The sequence below is a fragment of the Ruditapes philippinarum genome, unplaced genomic scaffold, assembly GCF_026571515.1.
Source record: "Ruditapes philippinarum isolate M1 unplaced genomic scaffold, ASM2657151v2 ctg1134_1_1_1_1, whole genome shotgun sequence".
NCBI lineage: Eukaryota > Metazoa > Mollusca > Bivalvia > Venerida > Veneridae > Ruditapes > Ruditapes philippinarum.
In genome coordinates, this window is record NW_026855810.1 from 247508 (window position 1) to 275154 (window position 27647).

Consider the following 27647-nt stretch of genomic DNA (forward strand, 5'->3'; position numbering starts at 1 on the left):
TTTATTATTGGGCTGTTCAAAAAAGCAAACAATGTCGTCACTATGTTTCCTTGGATAACAGCATATCTTTATAATGTTTTCAGTAGAATTTTAATTAAAACTTTCACAAATGGATAGCAATGGACACCATTGCCTTTATGGAAAGAGACATAATAATAAACTGCAATGAGGAACAAAATAAAATCATATTGTAACATAGAAGGGTGATGACTTCCTTACAGATATATTGCTTTTTAATGACCATCTGATATTATTAAATACAATAATTATATTCTCAGATAACACTTAATCTACATATTGTTACAATTCTATGATACAAATTATCTCTAATGTGGTATAATTAACTGTAATATTATTGTCATTGCACTATTCTAGAAAACAATAGACGTTTATTGTCACTGATTTAGGCTCATAAAAGACAAAAGAAGTGCTTGTATCAATCAAGAGTACTTAATAGTACTGATGGAAGACAATTTTCTAAATTCTGAAAAGTTATTAGGCAACCATTTTTATGTGGGGGAAAATAGGTCCACATGAACTCATTCAAAGCATATTGATTCTAGGATGTGACAGTTTTTTCTTGATAGACAAAAGATATCATTTGTGTGCATTAAAAATACATGAGCCACGTCACAACAAAACCAACATAATGGTCTTGATCCATGCTGGTCGCAAACGCACTATGTTGGTTTTGTCGTGACGCGGCTCAAATGTAGTGAGTTTTCCAGTATTTTCCTATAAAATTCTCAAATTTTACAAATGTTTACAAAATTGTTTTTTAACGATATTTAAGAAATTGATTGCTTCCCATTAGGGATGGCAACGAGTAACTGGTCATAAACCCAAGTAACTCCATCAAACGTCCTAATATCGGTTAAAAAAAATTGATATTCAATTATTCGGAAAAATATACAGTAAAGACTGTTTACAGTGACCTTCGATGGGAGAAAAGAAAAAAGGTCATTATAGACAGGGAGTCACTGTGGACAGTCTCTACATAATTCGGATATATGAACATATCATACCAATATTTTGTTGAAAAGCAGGATAGTACCATACTAAGGGTTTAATTATATTTTTATTGATATTAAACATATCAAATATCATTTATAAACAAGAGGGCAATGATGGCCCTGAGGTCGCTCACCTGTATATAGCACCCCCCCCCCCCCCCCCCCCCCCCCGGGCCAATTTTTACCCAAGGGCTTTTATTTGAACAGACTTGGTAGACACCCATAAGAAGATGTTTCATGCTAAACATCTAAGTTCTAGCTCATTGGGTTTTTTAAAAGAAGATTTTTAAGTTTTTACTATACACATACAGTTAAAAACAATGACACCCCTAGGGCAGGGCCAGTTTTGACCCCTGGGCTTTTATTTGAACAAACTTTGTAGACACTCACTAAAATATGTTTCATGCTTAATATCTTAACTCTAGCTATTTGGGTTTTTTCAAAGAAGATTTTTTAAGTTTTTGCTATACACATATAAGGAAAATCATTGACCCCCGGGGTGGTGCCAATTTTGACCCCAGGGCTTTTATTTGAACAAACTTGGTAGACACCTATTAGAAAATGTTTGATGCTAAATATCTTAGCTATAGCTCTTTGAGTTCTTTTAAGAAGATTTTTTAAGTTTTTACTATATGCATATAGGGAAAATCAATGACCCCCCGGGGCGGGGCCAATTTTGACCCAAGGGCTTTTATTTGAACAAACTTGGTAGACACTTATTAGAACATGTTTCATGCTAAATATCTTAGCTCTAACTCTTTTGGTTCTTTAAAAGAAGATATTTTAAGTTTTTACTATATGCATATAGGGAAAATCAATGACCCCCCGGGGCGGGGCCAATTTTGACCCCAGGGTTTTTATTTGAACAAACTTGGTGGACACCTATTAGAAAATGTTTGATGCTCAATATCTTAGCCATAGCTCTTTGAGTTCTTTAAAAGAAGATTTTTTAAGTTTTTACTATATGCATATAGGGAAAATCAATGACCCCCCGGGGCGGGGCCAATTTTGACCCCAGGGCTTTTTTTTTTAACAAACTTGGTAGACACCCATTAGAACATGTTTCATGCTAAATATCTTAGCTCTAGTTCTTTGGGTTCTTTAAAAGAAGATTTTTTAAGTTTTTACTATATGCATATAGGGAAAATCAATGACCCCCCGGGGTGGGGCCAATTTTGACCCCAGGGCTTTTATTTGAACAAACTTGGTAGACACTCACTAGAAGATGTCTCATGCCAAATATCTAAGCTCTAGCTCTTATGGTTTTTTAAAAGAAGATATTTAAAGTTTTTTCTTTCGGTTGCCATGGCAACCAGAGTTCTGCATGGAATTAAATTCTTTGAACAATTTTTAAAGGTGACCACCAAAGGAACATTCCTGTGAAGTTTGGATGAAATTGGCTTAGTGGTTTATGAGGAGATGTCATTTAAAGTAAAAGTTTACGGACGGACGACGGACGGACGGACGCCGGACGAAAAGCGATCACAAAAGCTCACCCTGTCACTTTGTGACAGGTGAGCTAAAAAGGCATTGATTAATAATATCGAAAGAGTTCACCTCGGTAGGACGTCAAGTTATGGAAATACACACATTGTTCACGAATTTTTGGATCACCCCTCGTAACAGAGTTCTTGATCGGAAAAATGATCGTTACTATCCTTAACTTCACATATATTTTTTGTTCTGATCTACTTAAACAGCATTCAACTATTTTGTTATCTGTATGCATGGATATAAAGAGGTGATGTCGCAAAATGAGTATCTCTATGAATAACATTCAAAACATCTTTATGATTTTTCTTACTAAATGTGTCATATAAAACAATCATTCAGTGAATGATAAAAGTTTTTCGTTGCACTCAAACAGGAGATTTGTTCCATTATTTTTCATCAAGCCTTCGGCTTCACATGTACAAAATAGCATTTCATTTTGAATTTATGGTTTAAGTCGCGTATTCAAAGGTTTAAATTTCCCGCTATATCACGGACATGCGCGTGACTACCGGAAGTAATAACCGGAAGCATGAAACACATGTTTTCACTTTTTGTTTTGGCGTTGTGGTTGTCGCGTGTTTTTGAAAGTTTTAGTTATTTTAAAAGTTATTTTGCGTTTAACCGCATTATTATGGCCCAAGAGGCTCTTCTCGATAGGATAGACCTTCATGCTTCGGGTGAGGAGGGAGATTTTTCTGGTTTTCGGACCAAGAAATTACCGGTAAGAAAGAGAAAAAGTCTTCGGACAAAAAAACGGTTAAAATCCGTCGTGGTGGAGAAAGAAAATAAACCCCCTCGTGGTAAAGGCAAAAAAACAGTCAGGTAAAACTTTGAATACTAATTCTTCGGAAATATCGGACAGAAATTTATCCTCGGATAAATTTGATTTGAAAAACTTATCTAATAAGGATATTGAAGGTCTTAGGACTCTTCTTGGTATACAGCCTGTTGTTCAACAGAATCCTCAGTTTCTCCCTGATTGTGATAACTATGACTATAATGAGGATAATTATGATTATATGGATGATGAATCTGTGAATGATAACTATTCTGCTGTTCCTGCAGCATTAAAACCTAACCTTAGGGTGGAGGTTGCTGCCCAAGATGTTGATATTGAAGATACAGGGATTCGTAATCTGTCAAAAGATTTTTCTTCGGCTTTTGACGGTGGTTGTACTGATAATAGACTTGAGTCGGATAGTGATACATGGGATCTTCCCAAATTAAAGATACCAGAGAAAGGTGAGCCAGTGAATGAGTCCTTGGCCAATTTAATTAACACGGCATTTACTGCCCAGTGTGACTTAGACTCTATTTTGAATAAGTACCAAGTACCTAAGAATTGTGACAAGGCCATTCCGCCCATTGTTAACCAGGAAATATGGAAAACATTAGACAAAAGAGCCCATTTTCAAGATAAGTTTATGGTGGACATACAAAATCTTGTGGTTTCAGGCCTAGGTCCAGTTGTTAAGTTGCTTGAGTTTGTGAAAAAGAACAATCTTATGAAAAATGAGGCAAAATGTATCTTCTCTGACCTGTTTACTGTTCTGGGTCAGGTGCAATACCAACCTCAGTTTGAGGAGGAGATATCTTATAAGACCGTATTTGAAGAAGAAGTATTCTTCATTGTGTAGTATTTCGATGCCTATAACAACCAAACTTTTTGGTGATGATGTTTCAAAAGAAGTCAAAAGTTGTGATGCTTTATCGTACATTGGTAAGGATTATACTTACAGCAATTATAGAGGTGTCCAGCGTAGACGCTCTGGTCGAGGATTTGTTAACTCAAATTTTAGTAATTACGGCTACCAGTCATCTACATACAATCAGCGTTCTGGTTTTAGGACTAGACCGTATCCGTTACGTGGACAATCTTTCAAGATTGGTCTAGGCGGACGAGGAAGAGGTATGAGAAGAGGTGCCTTGGCTTCTGCTACAGCCAGTGCCCCAAACGATCAGGAATAAATGAAAGGGTAAGTCAAGTTGGACGTACACAGTATTTTTTAAGTGTATGGAAAAAATTTACTTCAGATCCTTGGATCTTGAATGCAGTTTCGGGGTATAAGATAGATTTTAATGAAAATCCTTTTCAAAGAAGCATTCCTAATGAAATTCCTTTTTGTTCAGATCAAAAAGCAATTGTTCATAATGAAGTTCAAGATTTGTTGAAAAAAGGAGCAATTATTAAATCAGAATCAGAGATTGATCAATTTATTTCAACAATATTTATTGTTCCTAAACCTAATAATAAATATCGACCAGTTATAAACTTGAGATTTTTAAATGAGTTCGTACAATATAGTCATTTTAAACAGGAAACATTTTCTATTGTTTTGGATTTGATTAAACAAAATGACTTTATGACAAAAGTTGATTTATCTGATGCATATTTCTCTATTCCTATACATCCTTCACACTGGAAATATTTGAAGTTTTTATTCAATTCTATTTTATACTCATTTGTATGTTTACCATTTGGTTTGAAAATAGCCCCATATTTGTTTACTAAAGTATTACGTCCCATTTTTGCTTGGTTTAGACAGCAAGATATACGCTGTTCTTATTATATTGATGATTCATTTTCTTATTGCATTTTTCAATTACTCAACTTTTCTTTGTTGTATAACTTGTATACATTTAGTTTTCTTTCTTTGTTTATATAAGTCTTTGTTTGTAACTGTATATATGTACATTTTTGATAGAGGCTCATAGGGAAGACTGGGCTTGCCTAACTATGTTGCCTCTTTAAATAAAGTCTTTATTATTATTATTATTATTATTCTATTAATTTCAATGAGTTGTCACATGTGTGTTTGAATAATACGGTTACTATTACAAAGACATTACAGAGTTTAGGATTTACTATAAATGAGAAAAAGTCTGTACTAATCCCTTGTCAGAGAATTATTTTCTTTGGTCATATTATTGATACAGTTCAGTTCAAGGTATTTTTGACTGATGAAAAAGTGCAGAAAATTATGTCGAAAGCATCCTATTTATTGCAACATGAGGTTGTTTTGGTCAGACAGTTGGCATCTTTTATAGGTGTGATAGTTAGTTCTTTTTATGCAATTTTAGAAGGGCCACTACATTATAGAGCCCTTGAAAGAGAAAAGTTGATAGGTTTAGGTCAAAATATGAATTTTGATAATAAAGTTAGTTTATCTACGAAAAGTATCCATGAAATTCAATGGTGGTTAAAAAACGTGAAGAATAAAAATGGTAAAAGAATCAGGCCTATTTCTGTATCCAGAAGGTGTTTTACAGATGCGTCGATGGAAGGTTATGGTGGAATAGACCTGATTTCTGGCTTGCACACACAAGGCAGATGGAAAAATCAGGAATGTGGTTATCATATTAATTATTTGGAACTCCTTGGTGTGGTGTTTAAGTAGAAATATATATATTTCTGCTGTACATGTCCCTGGTAAATTAAATAAAAGTGCTGATTATTATTCTAGAAATTTTTCAGATTCCACTGAATGGACATTGAAAAAAGATATTTTTGAAAGATTATGTAGACACACATTTATGCCTAACATAGACCTTTTTGCTTCTAGACTTAATAATCACTTACCTAAATTTGTTTCATGGTTTCCCGAACCAGGGGCTTACGCAGTTAATGCTTTTTCATTATCATGGAAGGATATGATACCATACATTTTTCCTCCATTTAATTTAATTGGGAAAGTACTAAATAAAATTGTTATTGATGAGGTTGATAGAGCTCTAATGGTTGTTCCTTTTTGGTTCACACAACCTTGGTTCCCTATTCTACTTGAAAACCTTTGTGATTTTCCTATCAGGTTACCCAGACACAGAGATCTTCTAGTGTTGCCGCACAATGGAACATTACACCCATTAGGAAGAAAATTAAAAATGATTGGAGTGGTGTTATCAGGGAAAGCCTGCAGAGTAAGGGAATTTCATCACTTGTTGCAGATTTCATCGCAGAATCTTGGTCACAGGGCACAAGAAAACAGTATAGCAGTGCCTGGAAAAGATGGTATATGTGGAATTCTATTAGATGTTCCAGTCCAATTTGTTCGTCTGAAGGTGTAGTCGTGAGTTACCTGTATTTTTTATTTCAATCTGGTATGTCTTATTCCGTTATAAATCTTCATAAAGCGATGTTAATGCAAACATTGTCCTTATTGGGAAATACATGGTGCAGTGACAACAAAATGATTGTAAGATTCATGAGAAGTGTATTTTTACATAAACCGGCTAAACCGCGTTATATAATGATTTGGGATGTTTCTGTTGTTTTGTGTTATTTACAAAAGTTAATGCCATTATCTAGGTTATCTTTGAAATTATTAACTTTTAAAACCTTAGCCTTGATTGCTCTTGCAACTGCACCAAGAGCTCAGACTTTGTGTTCTTTAACTTTAGACAATATGTTTATTCAACAACAGGCAGTTGTTTTCACATTCACGGATATTTTGAAGACATCCAAGACAGGTCAATATTACTCTATAAGGATAGAGCATTATCTGGAAGAAAATATATGTCCAATGCATACTCTACTTTATTATGTTAAAAAGACTGCTGATATTAGAAAAAGTAAAAAGGTGTTTGTTTCATATGTTACCTTTAATGCTGTTTCTTCGAGCACTTTGGCAAGATGGTTAAAAAATGTGTTAAGTTTAGCAGGGATTGATATAACTAAATATAAGGCACATTCTTATAGAGGAGCATCAGCTTCGGCTGCCTATAATAAAGGATGTTCAATAAGGGAGATTTTAAAAACTGCTGATTGGAAATCATCTAAAAATTTTCATAAGTTTTATTGTAGAAACTTAGAATCTGGTATTTCTTATAATGATGCTGTTTTTGGAACATAGAATATTTTTTGGGGTATTAAACTTGGAAAATATTTGTTTTTTGTTGCCTTTAAAGATGCTATTTTGTACATGTAAAGCCGAAGGCTTGATGAAAAATAATGGACCCCCATCCAAGCTTTAGTGCAGGATGGAGGGCATTATTTGAATAAAGCCGGAGGCTGAGCATGTACAAACCCTCCCTTGTGTATAGTATCATAGTATGTGATTAATGTCTTATTATATAATATAGAGAGGTTTTAACCCTCCCTTAGTTGCTTTATTGCAACAAAAAACACTCTTTAAATGAGTGAAAACATGTGTTTCATGCTTCCGGTTATTACTTCCGGTAGTCACGCGCATGTCCGTGATATAGCGGGAAATTTAAACCTTTGAATACGCGACTTAAACCATAAATTCAAAATGAAATGCTATTTTGTACATGCTCAGCCTCCGGCTTTATTCAAATAATGCCCTCCATCCTGCACTAAAGCTTGGATGGGGGTCCATTTTCTTAAATCATCTTAAAATAGCATATTTTACTGCTAGAATATCAAGTTTGAAAGTTGCTTTGTATGTATGATACCATATAGTATTCCTTTGGTGTGATAAGTAGAATATTTTTATGGAGTTTTGGATTTGTCACAAATCAGGCAAATAGAACTCGTATTTAAGTTTAAAAGCTAAAGCGTTAAATACTTCATAAATTGTGTAATTGGTTGCTAGATTAAAACACTCTAAAACACTTTAAAACACTTTAACTGAATCAGTTAAATCTTCAGCACTAATAAGCTAGTAGAATATTTTATACAGCAAACAAACTTCCATCATCAAAAGAAAATATTTATTACAACAATTCTGCATAATTGCAATCATAGGTTAAGATATTTATTAGATTGTATCCATATAATATTATTAACAGAAGACATTTGTATATATGACATAAACATCCCCATCGTGCAATTAAACTCAGAGTTTCAATTATGCAGTGTAAAAAATCAAAAGTTATTTAAAGTCTTGTATTGTAGTTTTCAAAACCAACCTGAAAATCTTTGCTGGTAAATTTTAGCTTTTCAATATGAACTTCTTAGAATGTCAAATAATCCACGTCTAACATCAAGTTTCTTCGATTAAATCAAGAGTGATATTATCATCTTAACAAAATAGTTGTATTCATCGCCAATCACATGTAAGCATTCACATATATTCATTTGCAAGTATTGCTACATTTGTTGATTGGCTCAGAAAAACATTTCCTGTAACATAGCCAATTAACATTTTTAAAAACCATAGTAGCCTGAGTACGTAATTGATACTGTGACAATTCTTTGTTAAATTGGCATAAATATCACATAATTTATCCTTTATTTCAAATGAAAAACACAAAAATGCAATCAGTTTAAACATTTAAATAATTTATCAATTTATATACAATTAAAACTAAAGGTCTCAATTCAATTAACTCTACAGGACAAGTGTAATGCTCAAGATTTTGTTGGTTGTTTTTGTTTTTTAATTTTGTTCAAATAATGACTAGTTTGTTTTTCGTCAAAGGTGAAAAATAAAATGAAAATAATTCACAAATAAGAACATTTTGCAATGAAAAAAAAATGCTTAATATATTCACATTTCATAATAATCTTGCTGACATAAAATTAATCCATTTTCAAAGCAAGACTTGTGGTTGTCAATATGACAATCCGCCAAAAGTAATCTCTGAAGCATGAAAGTTTTGTTTTTACATTAATTTTGGCATATTTTGGTCATTTCTTTGCCATTGGTCCACATAACGGATTTTCCCATACAACTCAACTAACTAGTAATTACCAATTTCACAGCAAATGGCTGACTACTAATCCTTCATAATTTCTGAATCAGCCACTGACAAAAGACAAATTGTCATCTTAGTGTAGTAACAGATTAAATCATACTAAATTCAATAGGAGTTAACCAGTTACTGCAGTAAGATGATAAAATGATCATTTGACTCAATATTTCGTATTGTGGTCTTTGCATAGCAAGGATCCATCAATTTGGTTCATGAGAAAAAGATATTTGAGCCGCATCATGACAAAACCAATGTAACGCATTTGCAACTAGCATGGATCCAGACCATGAGCCTGCGCATCCACACAGTGTGATCAGGATGGCATCTGCACAGTCTGATCAGGATCCATGTTGTTTGCTTACAAACCCTATTACAAGTAGAGAACAGCATGGATCCTGATCAGACAGCGCGGATACGCAGGCTGGTCTGGAGCCATGCTGATCGCAAACGCACTATGTTGGTTTTGTCATGGCGTGGATTTTCTATTCCAAAAATTGTAGTGGCACCTTGATAGTGCACAATTGATAAAGGACCACCTAAACACTGGTTAAAACAAAGGTCCATGAGACAAATAGTTACAAATGTGTTCAACACTAGTTTTAGTTCTGGTAACCATTTAAAAAAGAGTTAACGTTAAATATGGAAAAATTATGATTACAGTACAACAAAAGAATGCTGATGGGCATACTTGAAGTATATAAATAGCTATGTAATTGACTGACCTCTTAAGAACTATAAAATATGTCTACCCAAGATGGCAACATATCTTGCATACATTTATAATTCAAAATTGCAAAAGTATAAGCTCAAATTTGTGTACAAATGCAATATTGCCAAAGCAATATCTTTAAAAACAATACTTATAATCAAATTTTGTGAATACATTAAATAATGGGAATTAAAACATTTCATGTGCAATGCCAATTTAATGAGCTTTAATCACAAAGTTGTTGCAAATCTGACATTTTTAACCTGTACATTAAGCCAAATATAACCATCATTTTTAGGCTGTCAATCTTGTTAGGGAATTCAAAGAAACATCAAAGAAATACATATATCAACTGCAAGCTGATGTAAAATTTGAAAACAAAGAAGGCATTTACAAATGTAGATATGTAATGAATAAGCATACGTTACCTTGCATTTTGATACTAAGAAACAATCATGCCTGCAGTACATGGCATGCAAAACCAAGACAAAAACTCTTTTCTTTTGTTGTTTATTTAGTAATGCGCTTGTAATAACATTCCAAGATTAACCTGACACAAGGAGAGGATAAGTTATATAAATGAATAAAGTGCATATTGTACTCCTATCTTGTAAATATGTTGGCATTTTCAGTCAACTAGCGAACAGTTAAACTTTACTACATGTTAAAAACCATTGCTTAAAATGCCTAAAAATAAAATTTTTCTTCATTATAATGCAAAAGGACAAAACAATTGTTTCTAAATGTTAAATAATTACACCAACATTCTCATCATGCTCAAAATTTTACAATTCTTTTAATTTACCCTAACCATGCTAAATATCTTAAATGGACCTGACTCCTTATTTCAATCAGTACAAAACAATTTAACACAATGTTTTCAGGAAAATTTCAAAATATATATTAACTTAAATAACAAACAGAGCAGCTGTGCCAGCTGATCTTGGTCTGTACTGGTCACATGAAAATATGAGCCGAGCCATGACAAAACCAAAATTACGTGTTTGCGACCAGCATGGATCCAGACCAGCCTGCGCATCCACGCAGTCTGATCAGGATCCATGCTGTTCCCTTACTATAACATTTAAGTAGAGAAACTGATAGCAAACAGTATGGATCCTGATCAGACTGCGAGGATGCTCAGGCTGGTCTGAATCCATGCTGGTAGCAAACACGTAATGTTGGTTTTGTCATGGCGCGGCTCATATTCAGTTGCAGCCAGTTTTAAACACTTTTAAAGATTGCTTATGTTTATGCCACTTAGGAACATCTAAATTTTATTCTGGTAAGAAAAATATAATGCTGTTTTCACTAAAATTAAATTGTACTGCACATTTGCTAAATTAAGTCTATTACATTAATTACAGGACAATTAACAATTGCAGGTTTATAAATTAATTACACAACCTTTTAAATGAATAATTACTACACGCTTCAAAGATACATATTTGGAATGAAATGTACTTTAAAAAATCTTGAAGAAGATGTAAGGTAAATTTTCTTTTGACAAAAATATTAATAACTAGATAGAGTGCCCTCACAAAATATGTCCCAATTCATTGTTAGAACATCATGTGGATAATAAAGGAAGTAAAAACCTCTCAAAGGCTTCTCACTCTTTGTAAGAAGAACTGTTATAATTTAATTTTTCTACACTCAGATTTGCAATGGTTATACAAAATGTTTCTCAAAATAGGTGTATCAATAATGTAATTAATCTTTGTAACTTCACATACAATTTTTTATCTTTATATTCCAAATTTAAGCAAAAAGTGACCTAATTTATCTTTAAGCAATAGAAGCAACAACTTGCTTTGGAACTCCGGGCTTATAATGTTTAAAAAGAAACAAATATTATTGTAACAAATGGGCACCAGAGCTGAAAGTCCATCTTATATTGTACAAGATGTTTTCAGTGTAAAATCATAAAACTCAATATATTGCACATTTTGTAATGCTTTCCTGTAACCTTCATAAAAATGTATGCCATTATACAGAATATTCTTCAGAATTGTCATATCATAACATCCCCATTTCACACTATTATTTGCTGAGAAAACTTCCCCTTTATTGAATTGCAATTGTCACTATAATAAATCAGACATAAACACTGCTTTATACTTCTACAAGAAATAAGGAAAAAACATATCAAGAAGAGTAAATGTAATCATTATTATACAAAATGGAAATCATAGTAAATAATGCCATATTTGTGATAATTTAAGTGCTAAAATAATTATAAATATTCTAGAATATGTATGATATTTTGGCAATTATATACCGTACTTGCAATCAAAAGCCAGCATAATATTGTCATCATATATGTATATAGTTATTTATCAGAATGAAGGTCTTTTATATTATAAAACAATTGTTTTATGAGTCTCAGATGTTTATAAATAAAACAATGTGTGAAAATAAAATATTCATGTCTGATTCAAGTAATACAATTTAACCCATTACTTCATATACACGCCTTTTAACGCCTTTTTCACCCCCCCCCCCTTTTTGTTGTCTCAAATGGTGAAAAAATGCATTATTTAGGCCCTTAACACTTGTTTTTGTTTGAGAAATGTTGTTAAAAAAAGTGACCACTTTTTCGGCGCGGCCCCCCAACCAAAAGATACATCAGGGGGTTGCCAGAAGGGGGATGTGCCCCCTTCTGTTTGGGGGGTTTGAAGGGGGGCGTAGTCCCCCTCATCGCCAAGAAAATTTTGGACTTGTGAGAGGCTATAAAATGACCCCAGATTTGATCATAAGGTAAACGTGTAACCAACGCTGAAAAGCATTTGACTCTATCTCAATCCATTGAGAAGTTCAGCACTTTTGAAATCAATTATAATGGAAAAAATCAACGCAAAATAGATGATTTTTGGCAATTTTGAGATGTCCCCTCGTGTTGCCATGGTTAACAGAAAAAATTTAAGCCTGAGCATGTTGCCAAAGGCACTTGGTTTCCAGTCACAAATTTGTGCCAAGTTTTGATTAGTGTTGAAGCAGTTTTTATAATTTAAGCAATTTGAACTTGTAAACGGGAGGACTTTTTAATGAAAAACAGCCAAATTTTCACAAAATGCTCCCTTGAAGTAATTGGGTTTAACAGACATTTCAACTATGACTTGTTGCAATATTTTTCTATATTCACATAATTATTATTAATTCATTTTGATTTACTTTTTAAAGTCAAAAATTAAAAAAGGGAAATTTAAATAAGGAATCTAATGAAAAATTTTTTGGGATCCCGGGAAATTATTACAATGGGATTTGTATTTTTGAATGTTTGTTTAAAATTTATTGTGACAAAAAAAAAATCTTAAATTTATATTTTTCTTACTTTATTTTCAAATTAATAAAGTTTTAAAAATTTGGGGCAATTAAAATAAGGGAAAGGTAAAGATTTTTTTTTTGTTGCGGATTTGTTTCCCCTCAATTAAATCCCCCTTAATTTCTAAATTTAAATATTTTTATTTTCAAATTTAATTTATTGTTTAAAATTTCCCCTTAAAAGAAGGGTTGGGGGGTCAAAAAGAACCAAAGATTTGAGAAAAAAAATGAAATTTTTAAAAATTTTTATTTTTCAAATTTTCCTTAAACAACATTACAGTTTTTTATGTCATTTTTCAACCATTTTGAAATAAAAATTCAAGTAAAAAAACAACCCATATGTTTTGAAAAAATGCTTTTAAAAATTTATAAGTTAATTTAAAAAAATTTTAATTAAATTTATGCATTTAATCCCAAAAAAAATGAAAACTGCCCCAAAATTTAAATTTTTAAAATTTGGGAGTCTTGGGGGTTTTTTTCCCCAATTTTTAAAAAATTAAAAAATAAGTTTTTTTTTTCTTTTTCCAGCTTTTCCCGAAAAAAATTTCGTAAAAAATTTTTTAGAATGAAAGGGCATAAGTATTTTTATCAAAAAAACAAACAACATACCCCCCTCCCCCCAAAAAAAAAAAGACAAAAGTTGGGTATTTTATTTTTTAGGTTTTTGTTTTTCAGAAAAAAACAGGTTTTTTTAAAACCAGATAGGAGATAAAATACTTAAAATTTCTTCTTGTTTTACAAATAAGAGTAATACACACAACTAACTTTCTTGTTTAACCTAATTCACCTATCTTTTGAAATTTTATCATGAATTATATATATTAACAACATTATTAAATATAAACAACAATGGTATTTGTTTTTTGACAAGCTAAGATTAAAATATAGGTTTGCATTGAAACTTGTTTCCACGGACAGAGTTTTAAGAAACATTAGAGGTTTCGCGTCCTTATAAAATAAACAAACCTGATGGCATATAATTGCCAAATTTTTCTCTATAAGCCAGTTTCTCAGTTTTGGCTTCAAATTCCACTTCTTACTTTTTGCTTAGAACTTGGTTAAATTTGAATGAAAAAATAGAAAGATTCCTCAATTTTAATTAATGTTAAGAAAAAAAAAAGTCTTGATGTAAATAAACAAGAGGCTGTCGGGTAGGAAAAGGCAACGCTCGACGTATTCTTCGTGCTGAATAGTTAAAAAAAAAAAATGCCGTGATACAGTTACCTCCTCCCTGTTTACAGGTTGGGGTCATGACATGGTGAACAAGTGTGCAAAGTTTCAAAAAAACCATATATCAATGGACTTTTGAAAATATTTGAACTATTACAAAAAAACTTTAACGTAAATTCTAAGTCGAAAAAGGGGCATAATTCTGTCAAAAATGCTTGATAGAGTTACCTCCTCCTGTCTACAGGTTGGGGTCATGATGGTGAAACAAGTGTGCCAAAGTTTTCAAAGCCATATGTCAATGGACTTTTGAAAATATTTTGAACTATTACAAAAAACTTTAACGTTTAAATTCTAAGTCGAAAAAGGGGCATAATTCTGTCAAAATGCCTTTGCATAGAGTTACCTCCTCCTGTCTTACAGGTTGGGGTCATGATTTGGTGAACAAGTGTTGCAAAAGTTTCAAAAGCCATATGTCAATTTGGACTTTGAAAATATTTGAACTATTACAAAAACTTTAACATAATTCGAAGTCGAAAAGTCGAAAAAGGGGCATAATTCTGTCCAAAATGCTTGATTAGAGTTACCTCCTCCTGGTTACAGGTTGGGGGTCATTGATGGTGAACAAGTGTGCCCAAAGGGTTTCAAAGCCAATATGTCAATGGACTTTGAAAATATTTGAACTATTACAAAAACTTTAACGTAAATTCTAAGTCGAAAAAAGGGGCATAATTCTGTCAAAAGCTTGATAGAGTTACCTCCTCTGTCTACAGGTTGGGGTTCATGATGGTGAACAAGTGTGCAAAGTTTCAAAGCCATATGTCAATGGACTTTGAAAATATTTGAACTATTACAAAAACTTTAACGTAAATTCTAAGTCGAAAAAGGGGCATAATTCTGTCAAAATGCTTGATAGAGTTACCTCCTCCTGGTTACAGGTTGGGGTCATGATGGTGAACAAGTGTGCAAAGTTTCAAAGCCATATGTCAATGGACTTTGAAAATATTTGAACTATTACAAAAACTTTAACATAAGTGGTTACGCCGACGCCGACGCTCGGGTGACTGCAATAGCTCTACTTATTCTTATCGAATAGTCGAGCTAAAAATGTCTAATGGTAGTATTTTACTAAATTTGGTTACAGTGAATAAAAGATGGCAAATTCAAAATTAAGCCAATTCAGATGTAATTATAAATTCTAACACGACCCGCATTTATTATGCAACAGAGTCACAGTTGACGTTCTAAAATTTAGATATTGGGGACGTAAACATTATACATGTTTTAAGTAACCAAAAAAAAGAAACTGACGGGGGGCCCTTAAAAATAAGTACGGAACAAAACAGGCGCAAATTTTTCTTATTTTAGGTTTCGGAACATTTAATTTTTTTTGATGTCGTGTTGAAAAGAAATAAAATATCAAATGGATTTATGCTTGATAACATCCAAATGTAAAATTTTTTTTCGGGGAATGGCCCAAAAAAATCCAAATTTATACTCGGGCTACTATCATGAATAATTCCCCCAACCCCAACCCCCAAAAGTGATGTTTTTGAAAAGATAAAATCATGTTTGAGATATATTATTTCTTAAACAGCAAACTTAAAAAATCATTGTCTCTAATGTTTCTAGGTAATTAGGAAGTCCTTGTTGCTGAAAACAGGACCATGACATTAATTGCCCGACAATATTGTCTAATTAAGTTAAAGTTTAATTCCTTTTATATTTTGTTCATAAATGTTTGGTAAAACTTTGGAACATAACCTTGTTTGGTCAAACTTTGGAGCATAACCTTGGTTGGTCAAACTTTGAAACATGACCTTGTTTGGCAAACTTTGGAACATAACATTGTTTGGTCAAACTTAGGTACATAACCTTGTCTGGTAAAACTTTGGAACATAACCTTGTTTTATTATCAATGTTCATGTTAATTTTAACAAAGGTCAAGCAAAATATATGCAGATAGGGGCATTATCTTTCATTAACCATTGATTAGTTAAAATTTTATTTTGGATGATAATATGATGTGGATTATAATGCCAAAACAATATACAATTAAAATGCTTCAAAAAGTACTTAAAGTTACATTAAATAAATATGTAAAAATATTTTGCCTAAAAATCAAACATTCTACAGTTTCATTAACCTGTTTAATAGTATTGATGTAAATCTCATCAAATATTGTTCATAAATTAGGATTTTAAACGGGAAACCCCACGGTAACACTAAAGTTCGTATACGAATTTTAACATGCAAATGAAGACTATAATGAGCTCATGTATGCGCTACGTCACAGTTTTATAGTTGCTTAAATCCGGAACACAGCAAATGTGATATTTTCTTGTGCAAACACACTTTTACCGTTTAAGCTTCACGGTGCACTAAACCTGGGGTTCAGTAAAAGTAATCATCTCGTAAAAAGATTAAATTTGTATAAAAAGAACCGTTACAATGCGGAAATATACCGTTAAATTAGGATTGCCACTTATAGTCATGTTTGTTGATTTAATATTGATATACGGATGGTCCGAAGGGGGAGTTTCTCATGTAAACAGAAATTGTACTTCCCTATTTCGCCACAATGAGGTTACCTATTTTTATGCTTGTAAAACTCATTCTGGTTGTTTGGACACCAAAATAAGACCTGGAGTCGATATAAAACCCAATTTATTAATGAAATGTCGCTATTTAGTTTTTTATGAAATTTATTAAATGTAACTTTAAAGGAACTCCATTAGAATGGAAAGATATGCAACAGATAATCAAGAAATATGCACAGAAATGAATTGAAAACTGTGTCTTTGTGCTATAATCTTATCCAGATTTGATTTAATGTTGGTCATTTTTCACAACTTAAATGATTATTCTGGAAAAAAACAGGGTGAGCTAATGATCTCTAACTAGTTTTCAGTCTTGACCTACATCAAATGGAACAATATATATTTAATCTTAAAATATTACTTTCATTCACATCATGTCAAAACAAAACTCAGGGGAGTTCCTTTAATTTTAACTATTCTGGTAAAAGTTACCAATAAAGCAAATCTTATTGTTATTCTCTCTAGTGAACTGAAATCTACAGAATAATTTATCACTGAGACAAGAATAAAAACCAGGTGAAAGTTAACAAAAAATTCTAGACTTTAGCTAGCATATTTTGATGATATAATCTGTAACAGTATCTTGAAAAACTAAATCTTTGACAAGAAATTGCACACCTGCAGTAGAAATATTCCAAAGATTAAGTAACAGACATCTGTAAATTATAATATTCCATGGAAATTGATTATAAATGTTTTTTTGGTTTTTTTTTTTCCTCTTTTTTTTTTTTAATGTACAGTTTGGATGATACACTCTGATAGTAAAATTGGTACAACTATCAGCAGTTAAGACATTTTTACTTCATAGAAAAACTTTTCTATTCACATTTTTTGCAAATTTCTAACTTCAATTCAAAACAAGAACATCATTATATCTTAGGAATGTCATCTGCTATTTAATAACAGCAAAAATATAGCATCATTATCAAACTGTTAATACATGTGAGCTCTCCCACTTGAAGCTTTCTGCAGCCATAATTTCAAAGATTTTTCTTAAAATAAGGGGTATTTTCACAAATTAAAGGTTATCTCCCTCTTTCTGTTATCAGAACTTTCTTCTTTGATTATTGCAAATTCTAAAAGCTCTCTCTTTTTGAAGAAAAATCTCCCACTTGATCATCAAAAAAGTCACATGTATGACTATTTATGTATCATGTTTAAAATTTAATGTATAATTACAAAAAAAGTATAATTTTCCTTTTCTTTTTTCTTTAATTACATTTTAATGAACTTCTTTTGTTATTGTAAATGAAACAGATGCAAATGGGGGATTTTATTAAAAAGAAATCAGCACATTTTGTTGTAAAAATCACAAACAGAAGATTTGTAAATCTAATGCAAATTAATTCAGCAATTATTTTCTAGTAACAAAACAAATTTTTTGGGGAGGATCAATTCTTTGACATTCAAGACAACCATTTTTTTTCTATCAGAAATAGTAGTAAAAACAAAATTGGTCTTCAATTAAAAAACAAACAGTAAAATAAAGACAAAAGGAATGTCAACATCAGATATTTCCTTTGGTCCTAAGCCTAGAAGAATACCTGAAACAGAATTATATTAATGAAGTCCTTATCTGAAATAATGTTGCACTGGAGTTTTAAATATTTAAGGCCCTGGTTATGTAAACAAGAGGGCCATGATGGCCCTGAAGTCGCTCACCTGTATATAGGCCCCCAGAGCGGGCCCAGTTGAAACCCCAGGGGCTTTTACTTGAAACAAACTTGGTAGACACCCATTAGAAGATGTTTCATGCTAACATCTAGGTCTAGCTCATTGAGTTTTTTAAAAAAAAAAGATTGGTTTAAGTTTTAACTATACTCATATAGTTTAAAAGCAACGACACCCTAGGGCGGGACCAGTTTTTGACCCAGGCTTTTATTTTGAAACAAACTTTAAAGACACTCACTAGAAGAATGTTTCATGCTTAATATCTAAACTCTAGCTATTTGGGTTTTTTCAAAGAAGATTTTTAAGTTTTTGTTATACAACATATAAGGAAAATCAATGTTCCCCCGGGGGCAGGGCCAACTTTTGACCCTAGGGCTTTTTTTTTAACAAACTTTCAAGACACTAACTGGAAGATTGGGTTTCATGCTTAATATCTTAACTTTAACTATTTGGGTTTTTTCAAAGAAGATTTTTTAAGTTTTTTGCTTTACACATAAATAAAAATTCAATGATCCCCCGGGGCGGGGCCAATTTTTGATCCCCAGGGCTTTTATTAGAACAAACTTGATAGGACACTCACTAGAAGATGTTTCATTGCTAAATACCTTAGCTCTAGCTCTTTGGGTTCTTTAAAGAAGATTTTTTAAGTTTTTACTAATATGCATATAGGGAAAATCGCAATGACCCCCGGGGCGGGGGCCAATTTTGACCCCCAGGGCTTTTATTTGAACAAACTTGAATAGGACACCTCACTTGAAGAAGATGTTTCATGCCAAATATCTAAGCTTCTAAACCTCTTTGGGTTTTTTAAAAAAAGATATTTTAGTTTTTTTTCTATTCCGGTTCCATTGGGGCAAACCAGAGTTCGCTGCCATGAATTAAATTTCTTTGAACAATTTTTTAAAAGGTAACCACCAAAGGATTCATTCCTTGTGAAGTTTGGATTGAAATTGCTCAGCGGGTTTATCTGAGGAGAAATGTCATTTAAATAAATGTTTTAAATGGACGAGGCAATACGGACGACGGAACGAAAAAACGATTCACAAAAAGCTCACCCTGTCTACTTGTGACAGGTTTAGCTAAAAAAAAAAAAGGATTTATAAATATTTCTCAAAAGCTTTTAATTTTGATGACTTGTCAGTTTCAAAAAAAGTTACCCATTGCCCAATTACCTGAAGCATCTTTTGCTAAATCTGTTGCTTATGGTAAATAGTAAGTTATTATAAGTGACTTGGTGGAAATATTTTTTTGGGGGGAGGGGGGGGGTAAACACTACAAGCATACAGTTGACTCTGCTTATAACGAACTCATTGTGACATTTGAATATCGTTTGTTATATTCGAAGTTCCCTTAAAGCGAAGTAGCAACAACTTCTGCTGACTCAGTGTTTGGTTGGGCAAATTTGTCATGTAAAAAAGCCATACCTGTCACTGGCCGTCGGTGTAATCGGTATTTTATGGCAGTGGTTATTTTATGCAGGCCATTTTATGGAACATTATATTATGTATATGTACATGTATTTGATTTATTTTAGACGAAAGTTTCACAGTTTATATGCATAATTTATACATGTAATTTATTCAAACAAAATGTTGAACTACATGAACACATTCATTTAGGCACTGTCTATCCATTAGGAACTCCAATTTTTGTAGCCAAAGAATCGCCTTTCATTTTATTCCAGTTTCAAGTGTCGTTGCCATTTTACACTTTAATGTTACCACGTTATTGGATTTTAGTGAAGCAAATGTACTGCAATATTTTGTGAGAACATTTTACCAACATTTCATTCCCAGAAGCCATAACTCATCTGAGCAGTCACTTGATTGAATAATTATCAGACAGCAGTATTTATGTACTAATCTTTAAACAAGAGGGCCATGATGGCCCTAGATCGCTCACCTGACTTATCAAACTCATCCAAACAATTACCTAGACAAGCATTCTGACCAAGTCTCATGACAGGTGAGTCAAAAATGTGACCCACTACAGTGTTAACAAGGATTATCCATATTTGAGCCAGTGCGAACTAGTTCTTTTTACCCAAAAGGTGACACATATTCAAAACTTTTGACCTAGAAATCATCAAAACAAAACTTTTCAGATCCAATTTCCAGGATACTTTGGATCAAACAGTAGCAAACTAAGAGTGATAAACAAGATTTTTCTATTTTTAGCTCCGGTGACCTAGTTTCACATGCGACATTTCGCACTCATCCAAGCAATTACCTAGGACAAGCATCCTGACCAAGTTTGATTGATAATCTGAGTCGAAATATGACCACTAGAATGTTAACAAGGTTTTTCCATATTTGGGCGGTGTGACCTAGTTTTTCACTCCAAGAGACCCATGTTCCATCTTGACTTAGAAATCATCCAAAACAACTTTCAGACCAATTAACAGAATATTTGGATCACAACAGTAGCCACTAGGAGTGTAAACAAGATTTTTCTATTTTTAGGCTCCTGTGACCTAGTTTTTCATCCGAGATGTCCCATGTTCGATTTATTCCCAGCAATGACCTAGACAAGTTTCCTGACCAAGTTTGATGACAATTGAGTCAAAATTGTGACCACTAGAGTGTTAACAAGGTTTTTCTATTTTTAGCTCCTGTGACCTAGTTTTTCATCCGAGATGACCCATGTTCAAACTCATCCGAGCTATCACCTAGACAAGCATCTTGATCAAGTTTGATGATGATTGGTGCAAAAATGTGACCGCTAGAGTGTTAACAAGGTTTTTCTATTTTTAGGTCTGGTGACCTACTTTTTCATCTGAGATGACCCATGTTCAAACTCATCCGAGCTATCACCTAGACAAACATCCTGACCAAGTTTGATGATGATTGAGGCAAAATTGTAACCTCTAGAGTGGTAACATGGTTTTTCTATTTTTAGCTCCGGTGACCTTCTTTTTCATCCGAGATGACCCATGTTCGATCTCATCCGAGCTTTCACCTAGACAAGCATCTTGACCAAGTTTGATGATGACTGATGCAAAAATGTGACCGTTAGAGTGTTAACAAGGTTTTTCTATGTTTAGCTCCGGTGACCTACTTTTTCATCCGAGATGACCCATGTTCGAACTCATCCGAGCTATCACCTAGACAAGCATCTTGACCAAGTTTGATGATGATTGATGCAAAAATGTGACCGCTAGAGTGTTAACAAGGTTTTTCTATTTTTAGCTCCGGTGACCTACTTTTTCATCCGAGATGACCCATGTTCGAACTCATCTGAGCTATCAACTAGATAAGCATCCTGACCAAGTTTGATGATGATTGATGCAAAAATGTGACCGCTAGAGTGTTAACAAGTTTTTTCTATTTTTAGCTCCGGTGACTACTTTTTTCATCCGAGATGACCCATGTTCGAACTCATCTGAGCTATCACCTAGACAAACATCCTAACCAAGTTTTGATGATGGTTGAGGCAAAAATGTGACCGCTATAGTGTTAACAAGGTTTTTCTATTTTTAGCTCCGGTGACCTACTTTTTCATCCGAGATGACCCATGTTCGAACTCATCCGAGCTATCAACTAGATAAGTATTCTGACCAAGTTTGATGATGATTGATGCAAAAATGTGACCGCTAGAGTGTTAACAAGGTTTTTCTATTTTTAGCTCCGGTGACCTACTTTTTCATCCGAGATGACCCATGTTCGAACTCATCCGAGCTATCACCTAGACAAACATCCTGACCAAGTTTGATGATGATTGAGGCAAAAATGTGACCTCTAGAGTGTTAATAAGGTTTTTCTATTTTTAGCTCTTGTGACCTAGTTTCTCATCCGAGATTACCCATGTTCGAACTCATCCGAGCTATCAACTAGATAAGCATCCTGACCAAGTTTGATGATGATTGAGGCAAAAATGCGACCGCTAGAGTGTTAACAACTAAATGTGAACGGTCGACGGACGGACGACGGACAATCATCGATCCTAAAAGCTCACCCTGAGCATGCTCAGGTGAGCTGAAAAGCGCATCCCGATATTTCAATTATAACAGTTTGTTTAAACTGACGAAATACAGTCAAACGTGTATTAAGCGACCGGGCAAGGGAAACACCAAAAACGGTCGCTTAATGAAACGGTCTCTTAAGACAGTCAGCATGATATAAAAGTCAGAATTTATAAATGACATCTTTTTTATTCGATGGGATTGTTTTTCAACTTCATTTTTATATAAATGTTGAATAATAAGTACGCTCCGATAATCTAAACGGATGCAAATGTAAAAATAACGTTCTGATATTTATTGACAAAACAGTTTTGATCCATTACGTACATGTTTGACATTTTTTCCAGAATTTTTTAACTTCTCCGTTGTTTTTCCTTGTCTCCAACACGAAAACCCTATTAGTGAAGATGTTTTCTGTTGTGCATTTTTTCATTTGAAATAAACAAACTACATCTATTTGTTACGATTAATTTAATGGCTAATCAAGTTCAAGGTCAATTCAATGCAGTCTAAATGTCAACAAGCGAAGGCGGAGCGTTGCATTGTTTATCCGATATTATTGGATAATACACGTCACGCGTATACTTAACTTCATTTGCATACGCTAAAACGGTATGGGAAATAGAGATTTTCACACGTTTATTGTTGTGTTTTGATTGCTGACACTTGTGACATAACGAGGTGGCGTTCTCTAAAAACACAATTACTTGACAGGTAAAAGTGGTCGTTGAATGAAAAGATTGATGTCAATTAGGTGACTAATTAGCGGTCGCTGGTCGTGTTGAGCAAAAGTCGCTTAATACATTAAAGATATAGAGAGAAAATGATCGGGGGGAATTTAAAGTGGTCGTTTAAGACAAAAGTCGCTTAATACACGTGGTCGCATGGGCAAGTTAGACTGTATACGTGTTTTTTGCCGTTTGGGACTTAAAAATGGTTTTTCCTAAAATTTGTTTTAAGCGAGTACATATTAAGTGATGTTATCTTGTATAAAATAAAGTAGGAATCAGTCAGGGATTTCAGATTTAGTTCGCTATTAACAATAATTCGTTATAAGCGAGTTTGTTATAAGTGAAGTCTACTGTAATTATCCTCTAATAAAACAATCTTCAGCATTTCTCATTATCATGATATTATCTCCACTACAGTATCATTTACCATAAATTCTTAGACATTGTCATTAAATTTTCACTTACAAAACATGAAAACATATCTTCTGAGATTTTAGGAAAAAAATGTGTACAGATCAAGATTCCGACAAGTAATGGTGTCCCTAGCTGATCATGTTTCCGCTTTAATGATGCTGTTATACTAATATATGACATGAAAATATTGTAAGAAATTCATTAAAAGGAAATCTTTACAACAAACAATGATAAAACATGAAGAGTATTACGCACAGCTTCCCTGGAGACGGCTTTTACAACAACTCAGCTTGTTTCATGTTATGATTTAGTGAAAGCAACATGCCTCCAGATTCATGCTAATTTTAAAAAAAAAAAATTGAAGTATTAAAATATTGTAAAGTGTACAAATAAAGTAATTTACATTTTTGCAAACAGCTCTTAAAACCATATCCCGCCTCCATGGTAGAGGGGTTAGAGTTGATGACTTCTAATCCAGTTACCTCTCTGGCGTGGGTTGATCCCCAGGATTAGCGCGGAGGAAGGTAGTCTAGTACTGCTGTTACTCTCCAGGAACGATGGTTAGGAAACTACCCGCCTATATGACTGAAATACTGTTGGGAAAAGGCGTAAAAATGTAAAAATGAAACAAACAAACAAACAAACTTAAAACCATAATAGAGGTCAAAATATGCAAAAATTGCCCTTCCTCCGTTAGTCACGCAGCAGAAATATAGTGATAAATACTGCAGAATCAGTATAAATCACACATACCATTTCAATTGTTACCTGAATGTTTAATGTTTTTACTTCCCTTAAAATTTTTGTACATTTCTCTCTTAATTTTGATTTTCTTGAAGAATTTTTGCTCATCTGGAGGCATGCAGCTTTAAGCGTCAGTGTGAAACAAAACAGGGTCCTTCTCTACTATAAATGAGCCAGTCGTCACGACAAAACCAACATAGTGCGTTTGCAACCAGCATGGATCCAGACCAGCCTGCCCATCCGCGCAGTCTGATCAGGATCCATGATGTTCGCTTACCAACTCTATTACAAGTAGAGAAACTGATAGCGAATAGCATGGATCCTGATCAGACTGCGCCAGTGCGCAGGCTTGTCTGGATCCATGCTGGTCGCAAACCCATTATGTTGGTTTTGTCGTGATGCGGCTCATATTATGATTGTATAGTTTCAAAGGCATGCAGCTTTAAGCGTTAGTGTGAAACAAAACAGGGTCCTTCTCTAGTATATTCTAATATTCAATATGAGAATGCACAGAATGTATCTTGTTTTTTCTAATGAATAGGCTATTTTTAATACAATTTCTTTGTTCTTGATATACAGTAGAACTTCGATAAGTCGATTTTCTCGATGTGTCGAAGAAAAATGAAATTCCCGATTTTTCCCCCTATATATTCCTTATAAAAACCTATTTATGAGTCGAGATTTTATGTGTCGTATTTTTCGATGTGTCGTAGTTTTTTCCTGGTCAGTATCATGTAAATTTAGTACAATTTACCACAAATAAGTCGAAGTTGTTCGATTTTTTTGACACCTTCGATCACGAGACATTTTTCACACCTTATCTGGCTGCGAAGACTATTTCCAATCAACTTGTGTGACAGGTGTTAATTACACAGCTGTTTGTTTGCGATAAAATGTGTGATAAAATGCTTTAATTGTAACTATTTTTATTGCTGTAGTGGTATTTGAAAATAAACAGTAAGAACTACTTTCATTTGAAAAAATCCGTAACCCGGTGTCGCGTGAGAATAACACGCGAAATATTTACTATAAGCTGGTTTAGTTATCGCCCTTTCGTATTGTTAAGCCTTTTGTAACTCTATTGTATACGTCAACGGGTAGTCCAAATAATTAGCCGTGAAAAACGTTATTAAACATGCTATATTTATTATTGTAAAATGTAAAATATCAGATTAATGATGGAAAAACATGAAATAGGTTTCCTTATAGATCTTATAATTAGGACTAGTCATGGGTCGAAATTTTGTCATGAAATTGAAAGCGATTCATGAGTCGAAGTCCCGATGTGTCGAAGTTTTTATGCAAGTCCCTTCAACTTCAACTTACCGAAGTTCTACTGTAATTTATTCTTCAATGTGTATTTCTAACACTCCCAAGCCTGCTAAAACCATTCTCTGCAGTCTGGCCAAGGAGGCAGTACACAGTTTCGGTCATTTAGTTTCGAATTGGCCTGGGTCAAATTTACAAATAAGAGACAGTTTTGATTTGAAGTGGATATTTGAGGTTCTAAATACTTATAGTTACTATATTTCAAGTTTCAGTGACTAGTATTGTGTTTCAGTAATTTAGTAAAATTGAATTTAGTGGCGTTTACCCCTTGCATTTTGAGTGGTGCCTGTCAGATGCGAATGTGTGGTTTTTGGAGCTCTGCGGTGAATCAGCTCTTCTGAATTTAAAGGGTATGCACAAGACTTAGAATAGTGAAAAAAAAGTAGGTGCATGACTCCCCATTTGGATGTTATTTTCAGATTGTGCATTGTTTAAGAAGGAAGAAACACTATAGCTAGTGACTTAATCTTTTGACGTTAATTTTTTATGTTTTTTTTTGCAAATAGGGGTAATCGACTCTTTTTGTCGTTGATTTTCGCGACCAAAACAATGAAAAACACAGGGCTATGTGCCAGAAAACTAGAAGGTGGACATGTATTTTTAATTGTTTGCTGTGAGATACATATGTATATGTTAAATATGGAATGCATTTATTTCAGGTGTGTGATTACAGACTGTGTGTTAGGTTTTGATTGTGGCACGGTCAGTTGTTTGCCGAGAAGCCTTGAAAACTGTGTATTGCCCCCCAAGCTCTATTACTGTTTACTGTAACTGTCGGCTGATAATGTTTTGTTTATTTCAGCAGGTTAAGGGTTTAAATAATGAATTGGAAAATTCATTTCTGAAACAACACTCATGTTTCTATCAGAGAATTATCACAGCAATGGAAACCTTCTTATAATCATGCATTGTAATTTTACAAACAAACAATGCTTATTACGAAACAGTTTCAAGGAGGAACAAGGAAACATTTGTCTGTGTAGAAATACTATCATGCACAAACAAGATAACACCATTCACTTCTGTTTATTTAATACTTCTGCTAATATCATTCCTAGATTATTACATGCTTGTTTACAAGATTAGAACTAGTAGAGTTGAAGCAGAAGTAAATAAATCAAAAGCATTATTGTATTTTTTTTTTTGTATTTTTACATGTTAGAGTTGATTATCATTTAATGCACAATGAAAGATTAATTATAATATCCTATTAAATGATATCCTATTAAATGTTAAGTTCTTTTCTTTTTCTTCCAACACTGCATTTTGTACTTTCTATTAAAAGAATAACTACCCTAGGCAACCCTGAGTTGTTCCTTTTAAAGTAGGGGAAAATGAATAAACAATCTGCAAGCTGGTCATTCACTGTTTTTATAAATGCTTCAATCATTTAACCCTTTTCCCCCATGAGCATATTGTGAAAAATGGCCATTTTCACTGAAAAGCCTCCTCTTACAAGTTCAAACTGCTATGAAACGATGAAAAATGCTTCAATACTAATCAAACTTGGCACAAATGTTGACTGGACCATTGCCTTTGTAACGACATGCTCAGTCTTAAATTTCCTGTTACCATGGCAACGAGGGGACATCTCAAAATTGCAAAAAATCACTATTTTGCCTCGATTTTTCCATCAAAATTTATTTCAAAGTGCTGCAACTTCTCAAGGGATTGAGATAGAGTAAAAGGCTTTTCAGGGTTGGTTACATGATCGACCTGGGGTCATTTTAAGACTCTCACAAGTCACTATTTCAGGCCTAAAAAAGGGGGGGGGTTGAAAGTGCGTTGTTTCGCGTATATATGAGGTAATGGGTTAAGTAAAATAAAATATGCATA

At 33.4% G+C, this 27647-nt stretch overlaps 2 protein-coding genes across 2 annotated transcripts in view; both read right to left on the reverse strand.

Moving 5' to 3' along the window:
- The window catches only part of LOC132744451 (stabilin-2-like), a 299749-nt gene that overhangs the window by 212872 nt on the left and 59230 nt on the right, over positions 1 to 27647 (reverse strand). The window lies entirely within an intron of this gene.
- LOC132744444 (uncharacterized) overlaps positions 5444 to 27647 on the reverse strand; it is a 91418-nt gene continuing 69214 nt past the window's right edge. The window contains exon 7 of the transcript XR_009627699.1: positions 5444 to 5454. The gene's annotated coding sequence lies outside the window, so the exon portion shown is untranslated. The remainder of the gene's footprint in view (positions 5455 to 27647) is intronic.